This window comes from Saccopteryx leptura, chromosome X (assembly GCF_036850995.1).
Source record: "Saccopteryx leptura isolate mSacLep1 chromosome X, mSacLep1_pri_phased_curated, whole genome shotgun sequence".
Taxonomy (NCBI): Eukaryota; Metazoa; Chordata; class Mammalia; order Chiroptera; family Emballonuridae; genus Saccopteryx; species Saccopteryx leptura.
The window spans coordinates 52998448-53017883 of record NC_089516.1 but is presented as its reverse complement, the minus strand read 5'-3'; positions in this window follow the sequence as shown (position 1 = coordinate 53017883).

The following is a 19436-nucleotide window of genomic DNA, read 5'->3' as shown; positions in this document are numbered from 1 at the left end:
AAAGAAGGACGTGAGATTCTGCCCTTGAGGTGTTTTCAGTCTCATTAGGTACTCAGGAAACTAGAGCATGATATCAGCAGCATCTTAAAGAGATAAATTGTGCGAATTGAGTAATTCAGCTGAAGAGATCCACGTCCCTGATGCAATTCCATAGCTTGTTTGGAGAAGTCCTGTCACCTTTGAGTGGGCTGCTGAATAGGGCAAGGATCTCATTTTCTACAGTGTGCTTGGCTGGGCCACCAAGTGAACGTAAGGGTCAACATGCACTTTTTTAAAAAAAAAACTTTATTTATTTATTCATTTTAGAGAGGAGAGAGAGAGAGAGAGAGAGAGAGAGAGAGAGAGAGAGAAAGAGAGAGAAGGGAGGAGCAGAAAGCATCAACTCCCATATGTGCCTTGACCAGGCAAGCCTAGGGTTTTGAACCAGCAACCTCAGCATTCCAGGTCAAAGCTTTATCCACTGCGCCACCACAGGTCAGGCTTTTTTTTTATTATTATTTATTCATTTTAGAGAGGAGAGGGAGAGACAGAGAGAGAGGAGAGACAGAGAGAGAGAAGGGGGGAGGAGCTGGAAGATCAACTTCCATATGTGCCTTGACCAGGCAAGCCCAGGGTTTTGAACCGGTGACCCTCAGCATTTCCAGGTCGAACATGCACTTTTGAAACCTCTGCTGAAACCTGCTAATGTTAAGAGCTAAACATGCGGGCTCTCAAAATCCCAGATACCTGTGTGGCTATCTTGTACCCCCTGATAGACTATAGGAAGCTTGGTTACAAGAAGCAGATTTCAGAAAATCCAAGTCCCACAGGCTACCTGCCAGGTCTGTCTTCCTGAAGTAACCGCTAATAAGATGGTAATACAGAACCACATGGCAAGTGCATCAGGCAGATTCTGTGTTGCAAACAACATACATTTTGGTTGGTATTGAGAGGTAATAGAGGAGCTCACAAAAATTCTGGGACAGTGAGAGAACCAGGTTTATAAGCCTGAACTGTACCATCAGACTGCTTTCACTGCTAGGCATGAGCACTGCCGCTCACGTGACCAATGCTGGGCATAGGATGCTCCCACTAGGACCTTTGCCACTGCTAATCTCTGCCATTCTCACTAGAATGGATTGTATGCTGTGCTGCTACCTTGACTCTCTTCCAAATCAGGCTCTTTTGTGGGACCATCAATGTATACCCACGTTCTGGTTGCAAGTTAAGTCTGAGAAAGCAAGTTTCTGTCTTCTACCTTGGGAGGCAAATGTACAAAGTTATCCTAACATAGACATGGTGTGCAGAGGTACCAGGCAGCCAGAGGCATGGAAAAAATATTTAGTTGTTATGTGAGCCTAAGGCAGAAAGTACACAGAGTTCCAGAACTACATTGTTGTTGACCTCTGTATGCACCGCCGCAGGGACATTTGAAATATGGTATGTCTTGTTCGTTAGAACATAGTGACTCTCTTCTTGATATTTGAAGGTCATGGCATGCTTGTACAGGTAGGGTGACCCAGGGCAGAACAAACAGCTGCAGACAAGTGATAAAGAGGGACACATGACTTAGAAAGTGCCTCCTGAAACACATACGCCAGTGATGTTCTGTGCTGATGTTAGTCACTGAGGAAAATCCTGAATTGTAGTCCATATGCACATTTGCCTGATAAAGCCACACACTGAAATAGGCCTTCAGTTTCTTCTTCAAAGCTGGAACATAAGGTCTCAGCAGGTGTTAGTGGTTATATGTGTCCTGTGGTTGCTATAACAAATGACCACAAACTGGATGGCTTAAAACAACACTCATTTGTTCCCTCACAGTTCCGGAGGCCAGAATTCTGAAATTGGTATCACTGGGCCAAAATCAAGATGTTGGCAGGGCCACACTTCTTCGAGAGGCTCCTTACCTCTTCTAGCTTCTGTGGCTACAGGCATTCTTTGGCTTATGGCTGCATCAATACAATTTCTGTCTCCGTCTTCACATCACTGTGTGTGTGTGTGTGTGTGTGTGTGTGTGATATCTCCCTCTGCCCTTCCCTCTTATAGGGACAGGTGTGTATAGTATTTAGGGCCCACCTGAATACTCTAGGATAATCTCTTAACGTCAAGATACTTAACTTAATTACATCTGCAAAGACACTTTTTCAAAATAAGGTCACATTCACGGGTTCTAGGGATTAGGACCTGATATATCTTTGGGCGACATTATTCAGTCTAGCACAGTGGTAGATGAGGGCTGTAGAAGAAGATAGGACTAGAAGAATGAGGCAAAACAGGGGCCAATAAATTATTATATAGCCAAGTCCTATCCAAAACCTCCTCAGCCAACCTCTAGCATCCTCAGAATTTGGCAAAACTAAATGGCTGCTGCCGCTAGACTTAGTTCTTAGGGTGATTAATTCCTTTGACATAAAGTTGGCTTCAAATGTGACACAAGTAAAGCAAAGCCACTTGGAAAGTAAAACAAAGGTTATTAGTTAAGAATATCTCTTGACAAGCATAGATACAATTCTAGGTTTGGTCTCTCGTATTTGTTTGGTAGTTACTTTAGACAGCTGATTTTTGCTGGCTCAGGTATGGCTAACTACAAATAGCACCAAAAGCTGGTCTAGGATGTTGTGTTTGAATTCTGCTCTGCCACCCATAATGGTTTGACTTTGGGCAAGTTCTTTATTTCTCTGTGCCTATTATGTTTAGAATAGGCATAATAATGTTACTTACCTCATGAACTTGTTATAAGACTAAAATGAGGCAGTTGTGTGTAGAGAATAGCATGTATGTTAGCCCTTATTGTTGCTTCTGTAATTGTTATTACAGTTCCCATGCTATTTTGTCCAATCCTTTTTATTGCAAATATGGTATATATAAGCCAAACCATATTAAAGCAGTCTTTAAAACAATACAAAATGAAAATAAAATACGAAGTGAGTTTACCAGTGACTCTCTATAAAAATAGAAACTTAAACAGTAAAGTTTGTTGAATTGAATGGTAGGAAAATAAAATCCCGAAGTTTTAGTATCAAATAGGCCTCAGATAATTAATATTGTTGTTCTTGGTATGCTACCACACTGATTCAAATACAATGGCAAGAATTTTTCTCCGTGTAAAAGGCTTTTACAGACATCAAACTGTGGAGTCTATCTTCCAGGCTTAAAATAGCTTCTTTCATAATGTCCTTAAACATATGCATTTTCATTCAGGACAGCAGGGACAGCTTTATTAGCAACATTTATCAGTTAAATAGTAAGGTGTCCCAAATATCTTGACTGCACATTTTACCCTAATCAGGTGAAACCAACAAGCAAATATATAACTTATATTTTTGTTTATGTATTCTTCAGTATTTATTTGTTCAATAAAGCCAACAACGTTGCTGGTAATTGGAAATGTTGATTGAACCAGGTTCCCTTATGCAAATCGCAAGACTTAAGAAATTTTGTCATAACTATGAGTCACAAAAGTTGTTTTAAGCAAATTCATGGCCACTGGTGGAAATAATCAAGTGGTCAACATGTCAATTAGCCATCTCATTAATTTCCCCCCTCTTCTTAGCACTTGGTCTTTCATCCTTCTATATCGTCATAGTTTTTTATAATTCAATATAGGATTATTTGACTTTTTTGTTATTGCTTTGTGGCATATTCTGACAGGTTTTAAAAACTACAACACACGAAAAGTTTCATTAAGCTTATTAGCATAATCAACACAAAACAAAACATATTGGTAGAATTTCTACTCTTCAGTGTTTAGAAAAGCAGCTTATTAAGTTGAGAGAATATATATGAAGGATAATTCAAACATATTTTGCCTTTATTATGGCATCTTAAAATACGGTTGATAAAATCTTATGTTCTAGTGAGTTTAGATTTGCAAATGGAAAGAGCTAGGATTCCCCTAAAATCAGGTAACAGCTGTATCTAAGTTTGAGTACAGAGAATTTAGAAAAGCAAATTAGGGCTCTTTCTAAGCTAATATCTTTTGGGGGGAGACATTTGGAGGGTTTTTAACCCCTCTAGAATAAAAGAGGGGGGAGGCTTTGTTGCATGGTAAAGATGAAAAAACTCCGAGTGGTGTTTATGAGCCTGGAAAAGTTTTGCTTCTTTAAAGATTTAGTGTGTGGTTAAATACACATTCTTGTCAGGCCAGGAGAGTTGGTAATTACCAACCATTTCATTGTAGTGATTGTTAATTATTATTATTACTATTATTTTTATTTTTCCGAAGTGAGAAGTGGTAGGGAGGCAGACAGACAGATTCCTGCATGTGCCTGACCTGGATCCACCCAGCATGCCCACCAGGTGCCTGAGGTGGAGGCCATGGAGCTATCCTCAGCGCCCTGGCCAACTTTTTGCTCCAATGGAGCCTTGGCTGTGGGAGGAGAAGAGAGAGATAGAGAGAAAGGGGAGGAGGAAGGGTGGAGAAGCAGATGGGCGCTTCTCCTGTGTGCCCTGGCTGGGAATCAAACCTGGGATTTCTACACACCAGGCCAACGCGCTACCGCTGAGCCAACTGGCCAGAGCCTGTGATTGTTTTTTATTTACACTTAGTTGTTTATGTTCTTCTAATTGTTTTTTTTTTTTTCAGATTTTCTGTGATCTTCATTTATATCTTAATTTGAGTTCCTACAGAAGCTGATTGTGAGACAAGGGTTCAAGATCAAGTAGTTTACTTGGAAGGTGAAGGAAAGCAAAGATAGGTGAAGTAGGAAAGTGAGTCCATAAAGAGAAGGCATTAAAGGATGGATTACGCCCTGGCCGGTTGGCTCAGCGGTAGAACTTCGGCCTGGCGTGTGGGGGACCCGGGTTCAATTCCCGGCCAGGACACATAGGAGAAGCACCCATTTGCTTCTCCACCCCCCTCCTTCCTCTCTGTCTCTCTCTTCCCCTCCCGCAGCCAAGGCTTCATTGGAGCAAAGATGGCCCGGGCGCTGGGGATGGCTCCTTGGCCTCTGCCCCAGACGCTAGAGTGGCTCTGGTTGCGGCAGAGTGACGCCCGGGAGGGGCAGAGTATCGCCCCCTGGTGGGCATGCCGGGTGGATCCCGGTCGGGCGCATGCGGGAGTCTGTCTGACTGTCTCTCCCCGTTTCCAGCTTCAGAAAAATACAAAAAAAAAAGGGGGGGTGGATTACCCAGAAAGATTCAGCTGTGGAACACAGGGGCCTACCTCCCACTGGGAAACTCGGGGAAACTGTGCAGAGCATGAGTTGCAAAGTCATCCCACATTGCGAGTGAGGGAGCTGGGATATTTATACAGCAACAAGTTATAGTCTTTGGCTGAGGGCTGCTCATGGAGCTATTAACCCTTTGAGTAGTAGGAACGTTCATGTACGTCAGCGGTTCTCAACCTGTGGGTCGCGACCCACAGGTTGAGAACCGCTGACGTATGTCCTCATGCCTCCTGACCATCCAGAGTACGATTGTACAAAAATTTTAATTTTAAAAATGTGTCAGGCCACATTAAAAAAACCCAAATGTATGTTTTTCTTGTTTCCATAAATTGATTATCAAACAAACATGATTTTAAGTTAATAAAACTGTAACTGTAACTAATTTTGTTTTTTGAAAAATAACTCACTCTTGGGGGTCAGCGAACATGAAAAAAACTCACTACTCAAAGGGTTAAAATCCTGGTACTTCCAGTCAGCCATACTCTGGGAAGAGCCTTCAGGCAGACACAGGCAGGTGGGGCACTCAGTAGTGGTGGGGACCAAGAGCATCTGCTATAGATTACCACAGAGGATTTCTGTGGGGAATGAGTTATTGCAGATAGAGGATTAGGAATAATGCCTGGTATAGAGTAAGGATTCAGTGTTAGTTCCGTTGTTTTGATAATATTTTCTTGTTTTTTTTTCGAGTATGTGATGAACCATTCTTCTTTTTTGTCCAAGAACTTCTCTTTCTGTGTCTGCACCATAAATGCTGGTGTTCCTCCCTTTCTTTATACTCTACATCCTCTTCCTGGGCCATCTCTTACTGTATCATCCAGTGGTCACTTTTCTCCCTCATGCACATATCCAGACCAGGCCACTCCTTTATGTCCTAGATTCCCCCACACAACTACCAACAGGAGAGCTCTTCTGTGATCACACAGCTCCTCACACTTACTCTGCCCCATCTGAGATCCCATCCCCTGCTGCTGCAGGTCTCCTCCACCCTGTCAGTGACTCCACCACCAGATACCCATTCTTCACCTTGGGCCTAAGCTCTTTCACAGCCCTCGGCTAGCCAAGCGCCCAAGTGCTTGTCCCCACCCCTACCTCCAGTGTGGTATGGGTCCCTGTTCCAGGGTCAGGCCTCACAAGATCAGGATGGCAGAGATCTGGAATCTGGAATGAGAAGGATCAGGAAGGCCAGGCACATTGGAGGGAAATTTTTTCCTTGAACTGTCTGGATCAAAAGTAGGGAAATAATGGAGACCGCGCCCTCTAATTCTCCTGACATCCTGGATGCTTGAATGAACCCTTCTGTGGCAATCATTTGAGGAGAAGATGGCCTCAAGTATCCCACCTCCCTTAGAGGGACAATGGAAGGCCCACAGCTCAATTATTGCAGGAAAAACCATGAACAAAGCCTTTCGTGTTTTGCCTAGCTTGAAAAAACAAACCTTTTTAAACAACAAAAAGACAAAACAAACAACCACCAAAACTTTCCCAGAACAATGGGGCCTAGTAGCAGTATACTACATTGGAAAGGGAGACTAGTCAAAAATTCTTCAAGAAATAAGGGAAAAAATCTTCTTTAGGGGATTTTTCTTTTTCTTTTTTTTTTTAATATGTAATGTTCTTTCTTTCTTTTTTTTTTAAAAGATTTTATTTATTCAATTTTCAGAGAGGAGAGAGAGAGAGAGAAAGAGAGAGAGAGAGAGAGAGAGAGAGAAAGGGAGGAGCAGGAAGCATCAACTCCCATATGTGCCTTGACCAGGCAAGCCCAGGGTATCGAACAGGCGACCTCAGCATTCCAGGTTGAAGCTTTATCCCACTGCACCACCACCAGTCAGGCTTTAGGGGATTTTTCTATCCCTCTCTAGAGCTTGAAGGGATAAATTCTGATACAAAAGGAGAGGAAAAATAGATATGTAATCGTCTGTGGCTGGGCACTCTATCTGGGGGTATTTGTATCAGGTGCCCCATGATTCTTTTTTTTTCTTAATCAAGGGAGATGCAGGGAGGCAGAGAGACAGACTCCCAGATGCACTTCCACCAGTATCTGCCTAGCAACCTTCGTCTGAGGCTAATGTTCAAGCCCATCTGTGGCCACTGCTCTGTTGCTTGGCAACCAAGCTATTTTTAGCACCTAAGAGGAAGCCATGGAGCCATCCTCAGTGCCTAGGGCCAACTTGCTCATTCAAGCCATGGCTGTGGGAGGGGAAGAGAAAGTAGGGTATAGAAGGAGAGGTGGAGAAACAGATGGGCACTTCTCCTGTGTGCCCTGACTGGAAATCAAACCTGGGACTTCCACATGCCAGGCTGATGCTCAACCACTGAGCATACTGGCCAGGGCCCCATGATTCTAATGGAGCCTGGCCTAGACAGACATTCAGGAAACACTGGCCCAGGATAAGGGTCAAACCCTCAGGGTAACATCCAAAGCCTTCCAATGTCCAGTTCCTGCTCACCTCTTTAACCTTCCCTCCTGATGCTCTTGGCCTAAAAACATCAGCCAGAGCAGCACAAGAGCCTGAAAGGTCTTTTTACCCCTCCCTCTGCTCAGCCCCTTTCATCTGCTGACTCTTATTCACTCTTATGCAATGGTTTTCTTCATTTTAGCTTCAAGTTGAGTTAGATACCACTTCTCTGGGACCTCCTAATGCCTTATGCATACCCCTAACATTGCCCTTATCTCATGTGTTATAATTATCTATTTGGGTCTATCTCCTGTGCTAACCTTGAGAGTAAGGACCAGGTAGTATTCATCTATGCACCTCCAGTATAACTGGCCCAGAGTACAAAAAGAAGGAAGCAAGGGAGAGAGGAAGAAAAAGAAGAACTGTAATAGTTTGGGTTCTCAGAGAAGCAGATACAAAGATAGGATAAAACACGCAAGAATTTTTTTAAGGAAAACAAGGTGAGATGGAAAAGACTGAGAAATCTAGCAGACCTCCATGCACATCTGACCTACGAAGGAGAGAGGACAGGAAGGAAGAAAGCATCTTAGACTGCAGTCGGGTCTAAGGAAGGTTTCACAAAGCTAAAAGGGAGTCCTTGAGCCAAAGTTGCCTGTCTCAGAGGAACGGGAGAGCCTTAGTATTTGTGATGCATTTAATAGTTGGTGGGGTCTGACCTGTGGTGGTGCAGTGGATAAAGCGTCGACGACCTGGAAATGCTGAGGTCGCCGGTTCAAAACCCTGGGCTTGCCTGGTCAAGGCACATATGGGAGTTGATGCTTCCAGCTCCTCCCCCCTTTTCTCTTTCTGTCTCTCCTCTCTCTCTCTCCCTCTGTCTCTCCCTATCCTCTCTAAAATGAATAAAATAAAAAAATTAAAGAACAAAAAAAATTATTATTGTTAAAAAAAAATAGTTGGTGGAGAGCAGCCCATTGGAAGCATGGCCTCAGCCCCAGTTCTGTGCCAGATTTCAGAGGCTGCATCTGGGGCTCACATTCAGTTACACTTCTGCTAGTCAGAGATCTGAGAGGTAAATACTCATGAGGGTGGGAAGGAGGACATACTGAATCAGAATCTCTGCAGAAGAGGCCCGAGAATTTTATTTTTTAAAAAGCCTCAGAAGATTCTAAAGTATAACCACGCAGCAGGAAATAATCACAGCTCTTGAGGGCTGAACTTACTAACCCAGACCTAAAATGCGTCAACAAACTATTACAGCTGGTCAGCACAGGGCTGAATTCTGGTTCCATCCTTGTGATTTACTTGATGGCTTACTCTGTGCCATTTTCTAATCTCCCTCTTCAGTGTCCACATTAGGAAATGAATTCAAAAGAGATCCTCAAATAGAAGACTCATCTGACCCCCACCCTTAGTTCTTTCATCTGTGTGTTATAAGACTGTGCTTAATTAACTAGAAGAAACTCAACTAATTTCTTTCAAAGCATATTTTGTACTGTTATCGTTCTGTTTCTGTATGAGCACTGGCACAGTTCCCAGATGGCCTCTCAGACCACCCACGGTGCTGGATGACAGTTTCAGAGAACGGTTAGAGCCAAGAAGATTTAATTCATTAAATACACAGTAAAACAGTCCACAAATGCAGACATTTTGGTTGTACCAGTTCTTGCAAATTCATGAGCAAATTCAAGGATAGAAATCACAGTTTGTTGACAATTGTGTTTCTAGTCCTGTTCAGTCCTTGACACACAGTAGGTACTTAATGAATGTTTGTTAAAAAATGAGAATTTGGGAGCCCTGTACCAATTTAATGTGGCCTGCCATGATGTAACAACACAACCAACACGAATAAGGTTTTTTCTCTTTTACTTTGGTTTACTTGCAAAGGTATTTCATGCACCTTGTAATTAGTTAAAGCATAAGACACTTAAGAAAAACCTCTACCTCCTCACTGTAATCTTATCTCCTGAGATCATCGTGTTAAGTTTGGTTTATATTCTTTCACACCATTCTTTATGCTCATATAAATATAAATATAAATATATACAAATGCATATGTGTTAGTCAGGGTTCTCCAGAGAAACAGAACCAATAAGATATATATATGTATAGATATATCTCTGTGTGTATATATATATATCTGCATATAGATATATCTGCATATACACATACATATGCACACACAGAAAGGGTGGCTTATTATAAGAATCGGCTTACATGATTGTGGAGACTGGCAAGTTTGCTATCTGCCAGAATGCTGGAAATTCAGGTAAGAGTTAATGTTGCAGTCTTGAGTGCAAATTCCACAGGGTAAGCCAAGCAAGCTGAAAATTCAGGCAGGATTTCTATGTTGCAGTTTTAAAGAGAATTCCTTCTTCAGAGAACCTCAGTTGTTTCTTGTAAGGCCTGCAATTGATTGAACAAGGCGCACCTATATTATGGAGGGTAATCTTTTGCTCAAAGACTGCTGATTTAAATGTTAGTTATATCTAAAAAATATCTTCATATCTCCTTTGTTCAGGCCCTTGCCCTGTGTATCTCTTCTTCTGGCTGTTGATTCGTATCTTTTAATAGCATTTGTAATAAATCAGTATTCTAGCGAATATAGGGAATAAATGAATTTTTTTCTTGGGTTCTGTGAGCTGCTCTAGCAAATTACTTGAACCAAAGGAGGATATTATTGGAACTTCCAATCTGTGGCCAGTCAATCGGAAGCGTGGTAACCTGGGCTTGCATCTAGTGTCTGAAGTGTGTGGGGGTGGGAGGCAAGTCTTGTATGACTGAATGCTTAACCTGTGGAATCTGATGCTCTCTCCCAGTAGATAGTGTCAGAATTGAGTTCGATTCTCGAACAGCCTTCTGGTATCTGAGAATTATTTATTGGAGGTAAACCCTGCCAACATTAGAATTGAGTCCAAGAATCCATTTTATTTTATTTTATTTTTACTTTTTTAGCAAGAGAGAGACAGAGACAGACAGGAAGGAAGGAAGGAAGGAAGGAAGGAAGGAAGGAAGGAAGGAAGGAAGGAAGGAAGGAAGGAAGGAAGGAAGGAAAGAAGGAAGGAAGGAAGGAAGGAAGGGAGATGAGAAGCATCAACTCGTAGTTGCAGCACTTTTAGTTGTTCATTGATTGTTTCTCATATGTGCCTTGACCAGAGGACTCCAGCCACGCCAGTGACCTCTTGTTCAAGCCAGTGATCTTGGGCTTCAAGCCAGTGACTAAGGGATCATGTCAATAATTCCATGCTCAAGCTGGCAACCTTGGGATTTTGATCCTGGGACCTCTGAGTCCTGGGTTGATGCTTTATCCACTTTGCCACCATCGGTCAAGCTAATTTTCACTTTTATACATGAATATGTTTATGTATATGTATGTGTGTGTGTGTGTGTGTATAAATCATATACTTATATTGGTTATATACATTTTCTTTTCTATGAATTTTCTATTTATAATTTACAGTCTTCACTTTTTTTCTAATAGGTTCTTTGTTATTTACTTATCAGTATATGGAAGCTCTCTCCCCAAAATATGTGTAAAAAAAAAAAAGCAAGCCCTATGTACTGAGTTGAAATACTGAAATTGCCATTATTTTTGGTCCTATACAGTTGATTATCAGCAATTTTACATAGTTCAATTGAATTTATAGATATTAATCCTTATCTAAAATTTCTTGCAACTATTTTTCACAGCATATTAGTTATCCTTTGGCTTTTTCCAGTGTCTTTTTATTTTTTTTAAGGTGAGAGGAGGAGAAATAGTAAGGCAGACTTCCACGGGAGCCCTGACTGGAATCCACCCAGCAATCCCCATCTGGGTCAAACGCTCGAATACCGAGCTTTGTATTCTTAGTGCCTAAGGCTAATGTGGTGAGACCAACTGAGATATCCTCAGTGCTGGGGGCCACGCTTGAACCAATTGAGCCACTGGCTGCAGAAGGGAAAGATGGGGAGAAGAGGGAAAGGGGAACAGAGAAGCAGATGGTCACTTCTCCTGTGCGCCCTAACCAGGATTCAAACCAGGGACGTCCATACACCAGGCCAACACTCTATCCATTGAACCACCGGCTAGGGCCTCCAGTGTCTTCTACCTTGGAAAATTTTAATTGTCAACATTATCAAATCTGTTTCATTTCCTTTATGCCTTTTTGAGTTTCTTGTATTTTTTAAGAAGATCTCCCTACCTAAGTATTATATAAATATTCTCCTAAATTTACTTCCGCCTGTATGTTTGTTTAACATTTGCATCTAATCCATCCGTAACTAAAAAAAATAGGGGTCTGACTTTATCTTCCATGTAATAGGCAACTATTCTAGTGCCATTTATTTTTTATTTATTTTTATTTTTTACAGGGACAGAGAGAGTCAGAGAGAGGGATGGATAGGGACAGACAGGAACGGAGAAAGATGAGAAGCATCAATCATCAGTTTTTCATTGCTGTTGCGACACCTTAGTTGTTCATTGATTGCCTTCTCATCAGCAGACCGAGTAACCCCTTGCTCAAGCCAGTGACCTTGGGTCCAAGCTGGTGAGCTTTTTGCTCAAGCCAGATGAGCCCACACTCAAGCTGGAGACCTTGGGGTCTCGAACCTGGGTCCTTGGGTCCTCTGCATCCAAGTCCAATGCTCTATCCACTGCACCACCGCCTGGTCAGGCTAGTGCCATTTATTAAATAAACCATCACTGAATTGAAATGCCACCTTTATTATACACTGTATTAAGTTCCCATAAAAATCTATTTCTTTCTTCTTTGTTCTATTTCACTGATCTATTTGTCTGTTTTTGTGCCAATGCCCTATGCTTTTGATTATAGTAACTTTATAGCAAGTTTTAATAGCCATTAGGACAAGATACTTGTGGTCTTGTTTTTCAGAGTTTTATTAGCAATTATCACAGAGTTGTTGAGCTATTGTTGTTCACACAAATCTGTAGGTATCCTCAGTTAACAGTTAAGTCACATATCTGGATATCTCCCTCACCTCACAAAGCTAATCAGGTTCAAACTTAACCAACACTTACTGCTAGCCTCTTAGCTTTGTTCCCCTTGGAAGGCCAGTAACCAGAATTTGGGCAAACCTATTGGCTAAGAGGATGGAAAGGAGGGGAAGGAAGAAGCAAGTCTCTTCAGAAGCCCTCAGTATAGGTGTGTGGTTGTTCACAATTCTCTCCCTTTCTCCTCAGAAAGGCAGGCAGGATAGTAATGGATGATGGCACAGCAACAGAAACAAATTAAGTTCTTAGAACATTGGTTAGGAACAGCTTTCTCCTTAACAAATATTTAAATGACTTCTCAGTATAATAACTCCTCTGCTTGTTAGTCCATAACATCACTTATTAAATGAAATATGAAGCTTCAATGCTACAGTGAGATCTCCCAGCAAGTGGTGGGGACATGCTGAGAGCCAATTAGTGGGATGCTGCCTGGACAGCATCCCAAAGCACCTACTCATGCAGGATGCCAGACCCATCATGAGAATAAATTATTTGAATACTAGTCAGGGCACACAGGAGAAGCGACCATCTGCTTCTCCACCCTTCTCCCTCCCCCTTTTCTTTCTGTCTCTCTGTCTTCCTCACACATGGGTCGAATGAGCAAGTTGGCCGCGGGCACTGAGGATGGCTCCATGGCCTCACCTCAGGTGCTAAAATAGCTCGGTTCATGAGTATGGGAGCAACGGCCCCAGATGGACAGAGCATCAGCCCCAGACAGCAGTTGCCAGGTGGATTCTGGTCAGGGTGCATGCGGGAATCTGTATCTCCACCTCCCTGCCTCTCATTTGAGAAGAAATAAATGAAAGAAAGAAAAGTAAAGAAAAGAAAAGAAATCAAACAACCATGTCTCTACTCAGGTCTCCATACAAACTCCTGACATAGCTAAGGAAATGCACATGCTTCAACTACCCTTGAAGAAGCAAGGGATACTTGGAGCAGAAATCAGAAATCGCTATTCAGTGACTTTGGCCAAGTTCTCATTGTCACTTTTGTTTTCTGTGTCTCCGATTAACACTATGCTTCTATTATCCATATCATTTCAAAGTCACTGGTTAGGATTAGCCTCAACTCTTTTTTTTAATAATATTATACATTTTTAAAATAATGCATGAACTTAGTTTTAAAAAGCTTCAAATTGTAAAATGGACAGAAAGAATAAAAATGGATATCTATAAAGAAAAATGGTTAAAAAAAAGTCTCTCATGTACTGTAGCCACCCCTACCCCCAATCTCTCCTCCTTAATTTCTCTCATGTCTTACTAACATGGAGCGAAGTTTTCTGTAAATAAACCAAGAATCCAGTGTTCTTAGATTTCTCATTATAAATAAACATCTGGGTTACTAAGTTATGAACTGGTTAGAGAGGATCCGACATTGCAGGCTAAGAATGAAGAAAAACTGAGCTGTAAGAGGAGAGGGAGGGGAGGCCAGCTGGGGCATGGGAGTGGAGAAATCACAAGTGGGCACCCCAGGGAGACAAACAGTCTAGATGAAGTCCTCACAGACACAGGGGAAGTGTGTACTGACCGCCAGAAGCCATTAGGAACCTGAGGGGATGAGGCAGGGGTGGGATCCTGTGCATTGGCTATGGAAGGGGTTTCTGGCAGCCCACTTGCAGAGGCAGCTCGTTACTCAGGGCATGACAGCGAACAAGAAACAGGGCTGGCAGGATGAAAGCCTCCTGCCTAGAGGCAGAAGCCCACAGCAGGTACCCTCCTTACTGATAACATGACCTTTTGTAAGCAGTGTTAGATGAATAGAGAAAATGCAAGAGCTCCAGGCAGAAGAGGACCATTTAGGCCAGTGGTCCCCAACCCCCAGTACCGGTCCGCAGAGAAAGAAGAAATAACTTATATTATTTTCATTTTATTTATTTTTATTTATATTTAGGTCTGAACGATGTTTTATTTTTATTTTTATTTTTTTGTATTTTTCTTAAGCTGGAAACGGGGAGAGACAGTCAGACAGACTCCCGCATGCGCCCGACCGGGATCCACCCGGCACACCCACCAGGGGCGATGCTCTGCCCCTCCGGGGCGTCGCTCTGCCGCGACCAGAGCCACTCTGGCTCCTGGGGCAGAGGCCAAGGAGCCATCCCCAGCTCCCGGGCCATCTTTGCTCCAATGGAGCCTTGGCTGCGGGAGGGGAAGAGAGAGACAGAGAGGAAGGAGGGGGAGGGGGTGGAGAAGCAAATGGGCGCTTCTCCTATGTGCCCTGGCCGGGAATTGAACCCGGGTCCCCCGCACGCCAAGCCGACGCTCTACCGCTGAGCCAACCGGCCAGGGCCACGATGTTTTATTTTTAAAAAATGACCAGATTCCCTCTGTTACATCCGTCTAAGACTCACTCTTGACGCTTGTCTCGGTCACGTGATACATTTATCCGTCCCACCCTAAAGGCTGATCCGTGAAAATATTTTCTGGCATTAAGTCGGTCCGTGGCCCAAAAAAGGTTGAGGACCACTGATTTAGGCTGACCCACCTCTTGCTAGAACTACTCTGGGAGGGAGAACACCCCAGCCCCCCTCAAATCCACCCCTGTCCTTGGGAGTGCTGGTAGAAACCACCATGGGCAAAGCTGCAACATAGATTTTCCAAATGCAGACAGTAAGTCAGATAGATGGCTTCCTTTTGCCCCGTCAGATCCACTCCACTCTTCCTCATCCACTCTGCCCCTGCAAGCCAACCTCAACAGACTCTGTCAATGGGCTCCTATGCCCTCTGTCTTCCAGTTTGCCGTTGACCACCACTAGGAGATGAGAAGCTGGGAGGAGAGAGTTCAGGGTATCTATTTCCCTCAAATGCTTATTACTGGTCCTCTGAGGGCTGGCTGGTGCATCCCTGAGCCGAAAGCCATCGCTCCTGTCAAGAAGCTCTCTTCACAGAATTCTCTCTTGAGGTTTCAGTAACCACTCCCACCTTCTCCTCCTTCTGGTCTGTGGTTTCCCTGGCCTACACCCTGATATGCCTTTGTAAATAGTCTATTAAACTCATCTCAATTTACCCAATCTAGGGTGCCATCTGTTTCCTGCTGGGATCTGGAATGATGCAGATGGTTTGTCTGGCAGGGCCTATTGATGGAGAGTCCAAGGACCCCTTATTGTTCTAAGCAGAGGTGGGGCAGCCTGTAGATAACTGGGGGTTACTACAGGCACCTGGAATGAAACTGGGAACTTGAACTCTCTGGAGGCAGGGATTGGATCTTACTGTTTATGCAGCCTCAGCACTATGGCGGGGCCTGTCTTTTAGTAGGGCCCTCTAAAAACAGGTGTCCTTCTAGAACTACCAAAATAAACTCAAAATGGATAAAGGACTTAAATGTAAATCGTGAAACCATAAGTATCCTAGAAGAAAACTTAGGCAGTAAGCCCACCAACATCTATCGCAGCAATATCTTTGCTGAATTATCTCCACAGGCAAATGAAATAAAAGACTGGATAAACAAATGGGACTATATCAAACTAAAAAGCTTTTGCACAGCTAAAGACAATATGAACAGAATTAAAAGACAAACCACACAATGGGAGAACATATTCGACAATACATCTGATAAGGGATTAATAACCAAAATTTATAAAGAAATTGTAAAACTCAACGCCAGGAAGACAAACAATCCAATCAAAAAATGGGTACAAGAAGTGAATAGACACTTCTCCAAAGAGGACATACAGATGGCCAATAAGCATATGAAAAAATGCTCAACATCACTAATCATTAGAAAAATGCAAATTAAAACCACAATGAGATATCACCTCACACCTGCCAGAATGGTGCTCATCAACAAAACAACACAGAATAAGTGCTGGCGAGGATGTGGAGAAAAGGGAACCCTCCTGCATTGCTGGTAGGAATGCAAACTGGTGCAGCCACTGTGGAAAACAGTATGTAGATTCCTCAAAAAACTAAAAATTGAACTGCCTTTTGACCCAGCTATCCCACTTTTAGGAATATACCCCAAGAACACCATAAAACTGCTCCAAAAGGAGAAATGCACCCCCATGTTTGTGGCAGCATTGTTCACAATAGCGAAGATCTGGAAACAGCCCAAGTGTCCGTCAGTGGACGAGTGGATTAAAAAGCAGTGGTACATATATACTATGGAATACCACTCAACCATAAGAAATGATGACATCGGATCATTTACAATAACATGGATGGACCTTGATAACATTATACAGAGTGAAATAAGTAAATCAGAAAAAAACTAAGAATTATATAAATCCATACATTGATGGGACATAAAAATGAGACTCAGAGACATGAACAAGAATGTGATGGCAACAGGGATGGGGGGGTGGGGGGAGGGGGGATGGGGCGAGGAAGGAGAGAGGGGTTGGGGGAGGGGAGGGGCACAAAGAAAACCAGATAGAAGGTGACAGAAGACAATTTGACTTTGGGTGAGGGGTATACAGCACAATCAAATGTCAAAATAATCTGGAGATGCTTTCTCTCAACATATGTACCCTGATTTATCAATGTCACTGCATTAAATTTAATAAATAAATAAATAAAACCCACAATGAGATACCACCTCACACCAGTCAGAATGGCGCTCATTGACAAAACAACACAGGATAGGTGCTGGCAAGGATGTGGAGAAAGGGGAACCCTCCTGCACTTCTGGTGGGAATGCAGACTGGTGCAGCCACTGTGGAAAACAGTATGGAGATCCCTCAAAAAATTAGAAATGGAACTGCCCTTTGACCCAGCCATCCCACTTATAGGAATATATCCCAAGGACACCATATCACCGACTGAAAAAAAGAAATGCATCCCCATGTTTATGGCAGCATTGTTCACAATAGCAAAGATCTGGAAATAGCCCAAGTGTCCATCAGTGGACGAGTGGATTATAAAGCAGTGGTACATATATACAATGGATACTATGGGGCTATGAAAAAGAAGGAAATATTACCTTTTGCAACAATATGGAGGGACCTGGAAACTATTATGTTAAGTGAAATAAGCAGAGAAAGAAAAATATCATATGACCTCACTCATTTGAGGAATCCAAGGAATAATGAGAACTGAGGAACGGAATTGAGACAGAGGAGGGATCAAAAGGGACCAGAGGAAAAGAGTACAGAGGGAAAGGGGATGATAGGATGGGATAAACCTGACAGGAAGGGGGGAGGGCACTGTAGGGAGGGGGGCAAGGGAGATGTTGAGGGGAATAGAGGGGGAGGGGGGATGCATTCCGGGTGACCCTAAAATCTATGTAAACACAATGAATTAAATAAAAAAAAAAATAAAGAAGAAAATAAACAGGTTTCCTTTATTTGTTTAGTTCAGGAACATTTTTCTGTCTTAGAAGGATCCCCTTCTCAAATGATTGATGTCCCTGAGAGGTTGAACTCCGAATGATTTTCTGCTAAGATCAAAACAATCAGTGAGTCCTTGAGCAGGAACTAGATGCCAACACTCTGTAGAAGAACAGGCCACAGGAAGAGATAGCTGGAACAGATCTAGGGGAAGAATATACTCTAACAGTGAAAAATGGAGGGCTCCAGAGGCCTCCACCCATTTCAAAACTTTCCTCAAGGTCTAAGTTCTAGGCCTGGAAGAGGTGCTGATTCAGCCTAAGAGAAGAAGGAGAAAAAAAAATGCTCCCACCAGGGTGCAGGTGAGTTTCCACCTCTCACCAGGTAGCAGGTATAGGCCCATTACCTGCAAATTTTGCAGTATAGAAATATGCTACTAATTATAAAACAATTATGTGCATGTGGGCTTTTAATAGCTTTTTGAAAGTCAAAGTATCCTATTTACAACTGTTAGAATCCATGGGAGTCCGAAAAGACCAGTGTAATAGGCTTTATTGAAAGGAAGAAAGGAACCCTGCCGGGCTGACTCCTAAGGGAGAGTGGAGCCAGGCACAGACAGGACCGCGCTTTTTTCATGGTTAGGGGAGGGGAAGTAGGAAGGGTTGTGGGGTTTTCAATCATCCAGGACTTCTTGGCTTGTGACATCAGACATTCCTTTGTGGTTGGTCATCTGCTGCGAGTCCTGAAACGAGACTTACTGGCAGGGTTAAAGAAATGAAACCTAAGAACAACTATGTCTAAATATATATGTATCTTGATAAAGACTAGAATATACATGAAAATATTTATTGTATTGAGTATTGAGGTTATCAAATAATTGAGTTTTTTTAGCTTTACTGGGGTATAATTGATATATAAAATAGCATATATTTAATGTATACATATTAATAGATTTGGACATAAGCATATACCTGTGATACAATTACCACAATCAAAGTACCAAACATATCCATCATGTTCAAAAACTTCCTTGTGTTCTTTTGTGGTGTTTTCTCTTTTGGTTTTATTTTTTGTTGTTTTATTTGTTTGGGTTTTTTGGTAAGAACACTTAACATGAGATCTAGCCTCTTAACATTTAACTGTAGATCTCTAGAATTTACTATCTTACATAATTTTTCAATAAAAATTGTTAATCTCATAATATTATTCACATAATAAATGAAAATGAAGGAAAACACAAAAGCCAGTATTTATATGAAATCAGGCAAGATATTTTCTTTTAAGTCTTCTTTTCCTCATCTATGTGATGAGATAGATGTTCTCTGTAATCCATTCCAGATTTTACAAAATGTGATTCTGAACTGTTAAGATGAGTCATAAAAATGTGGATACAGAGAGAGAGATTTTGGTTATTTTAACATTCCCATAAAAATCAAGAAATAGATAGAATTGGCTTTGTCTCCACTGGGGACTGTGGTAACTGAAGTCTGTCTGTCCAGCATGGTTTCCCATTTCTTCCTCTGAGTCATTTGTAGATCCTTTCCATGACTCCACAGACCCTGGTCTGCAAGTCAGTCATAGTGCCCTGATCCCTCCTTGACAGGTATTTGTAGTCACAACCAAAGCACAGCCAATGACAACCT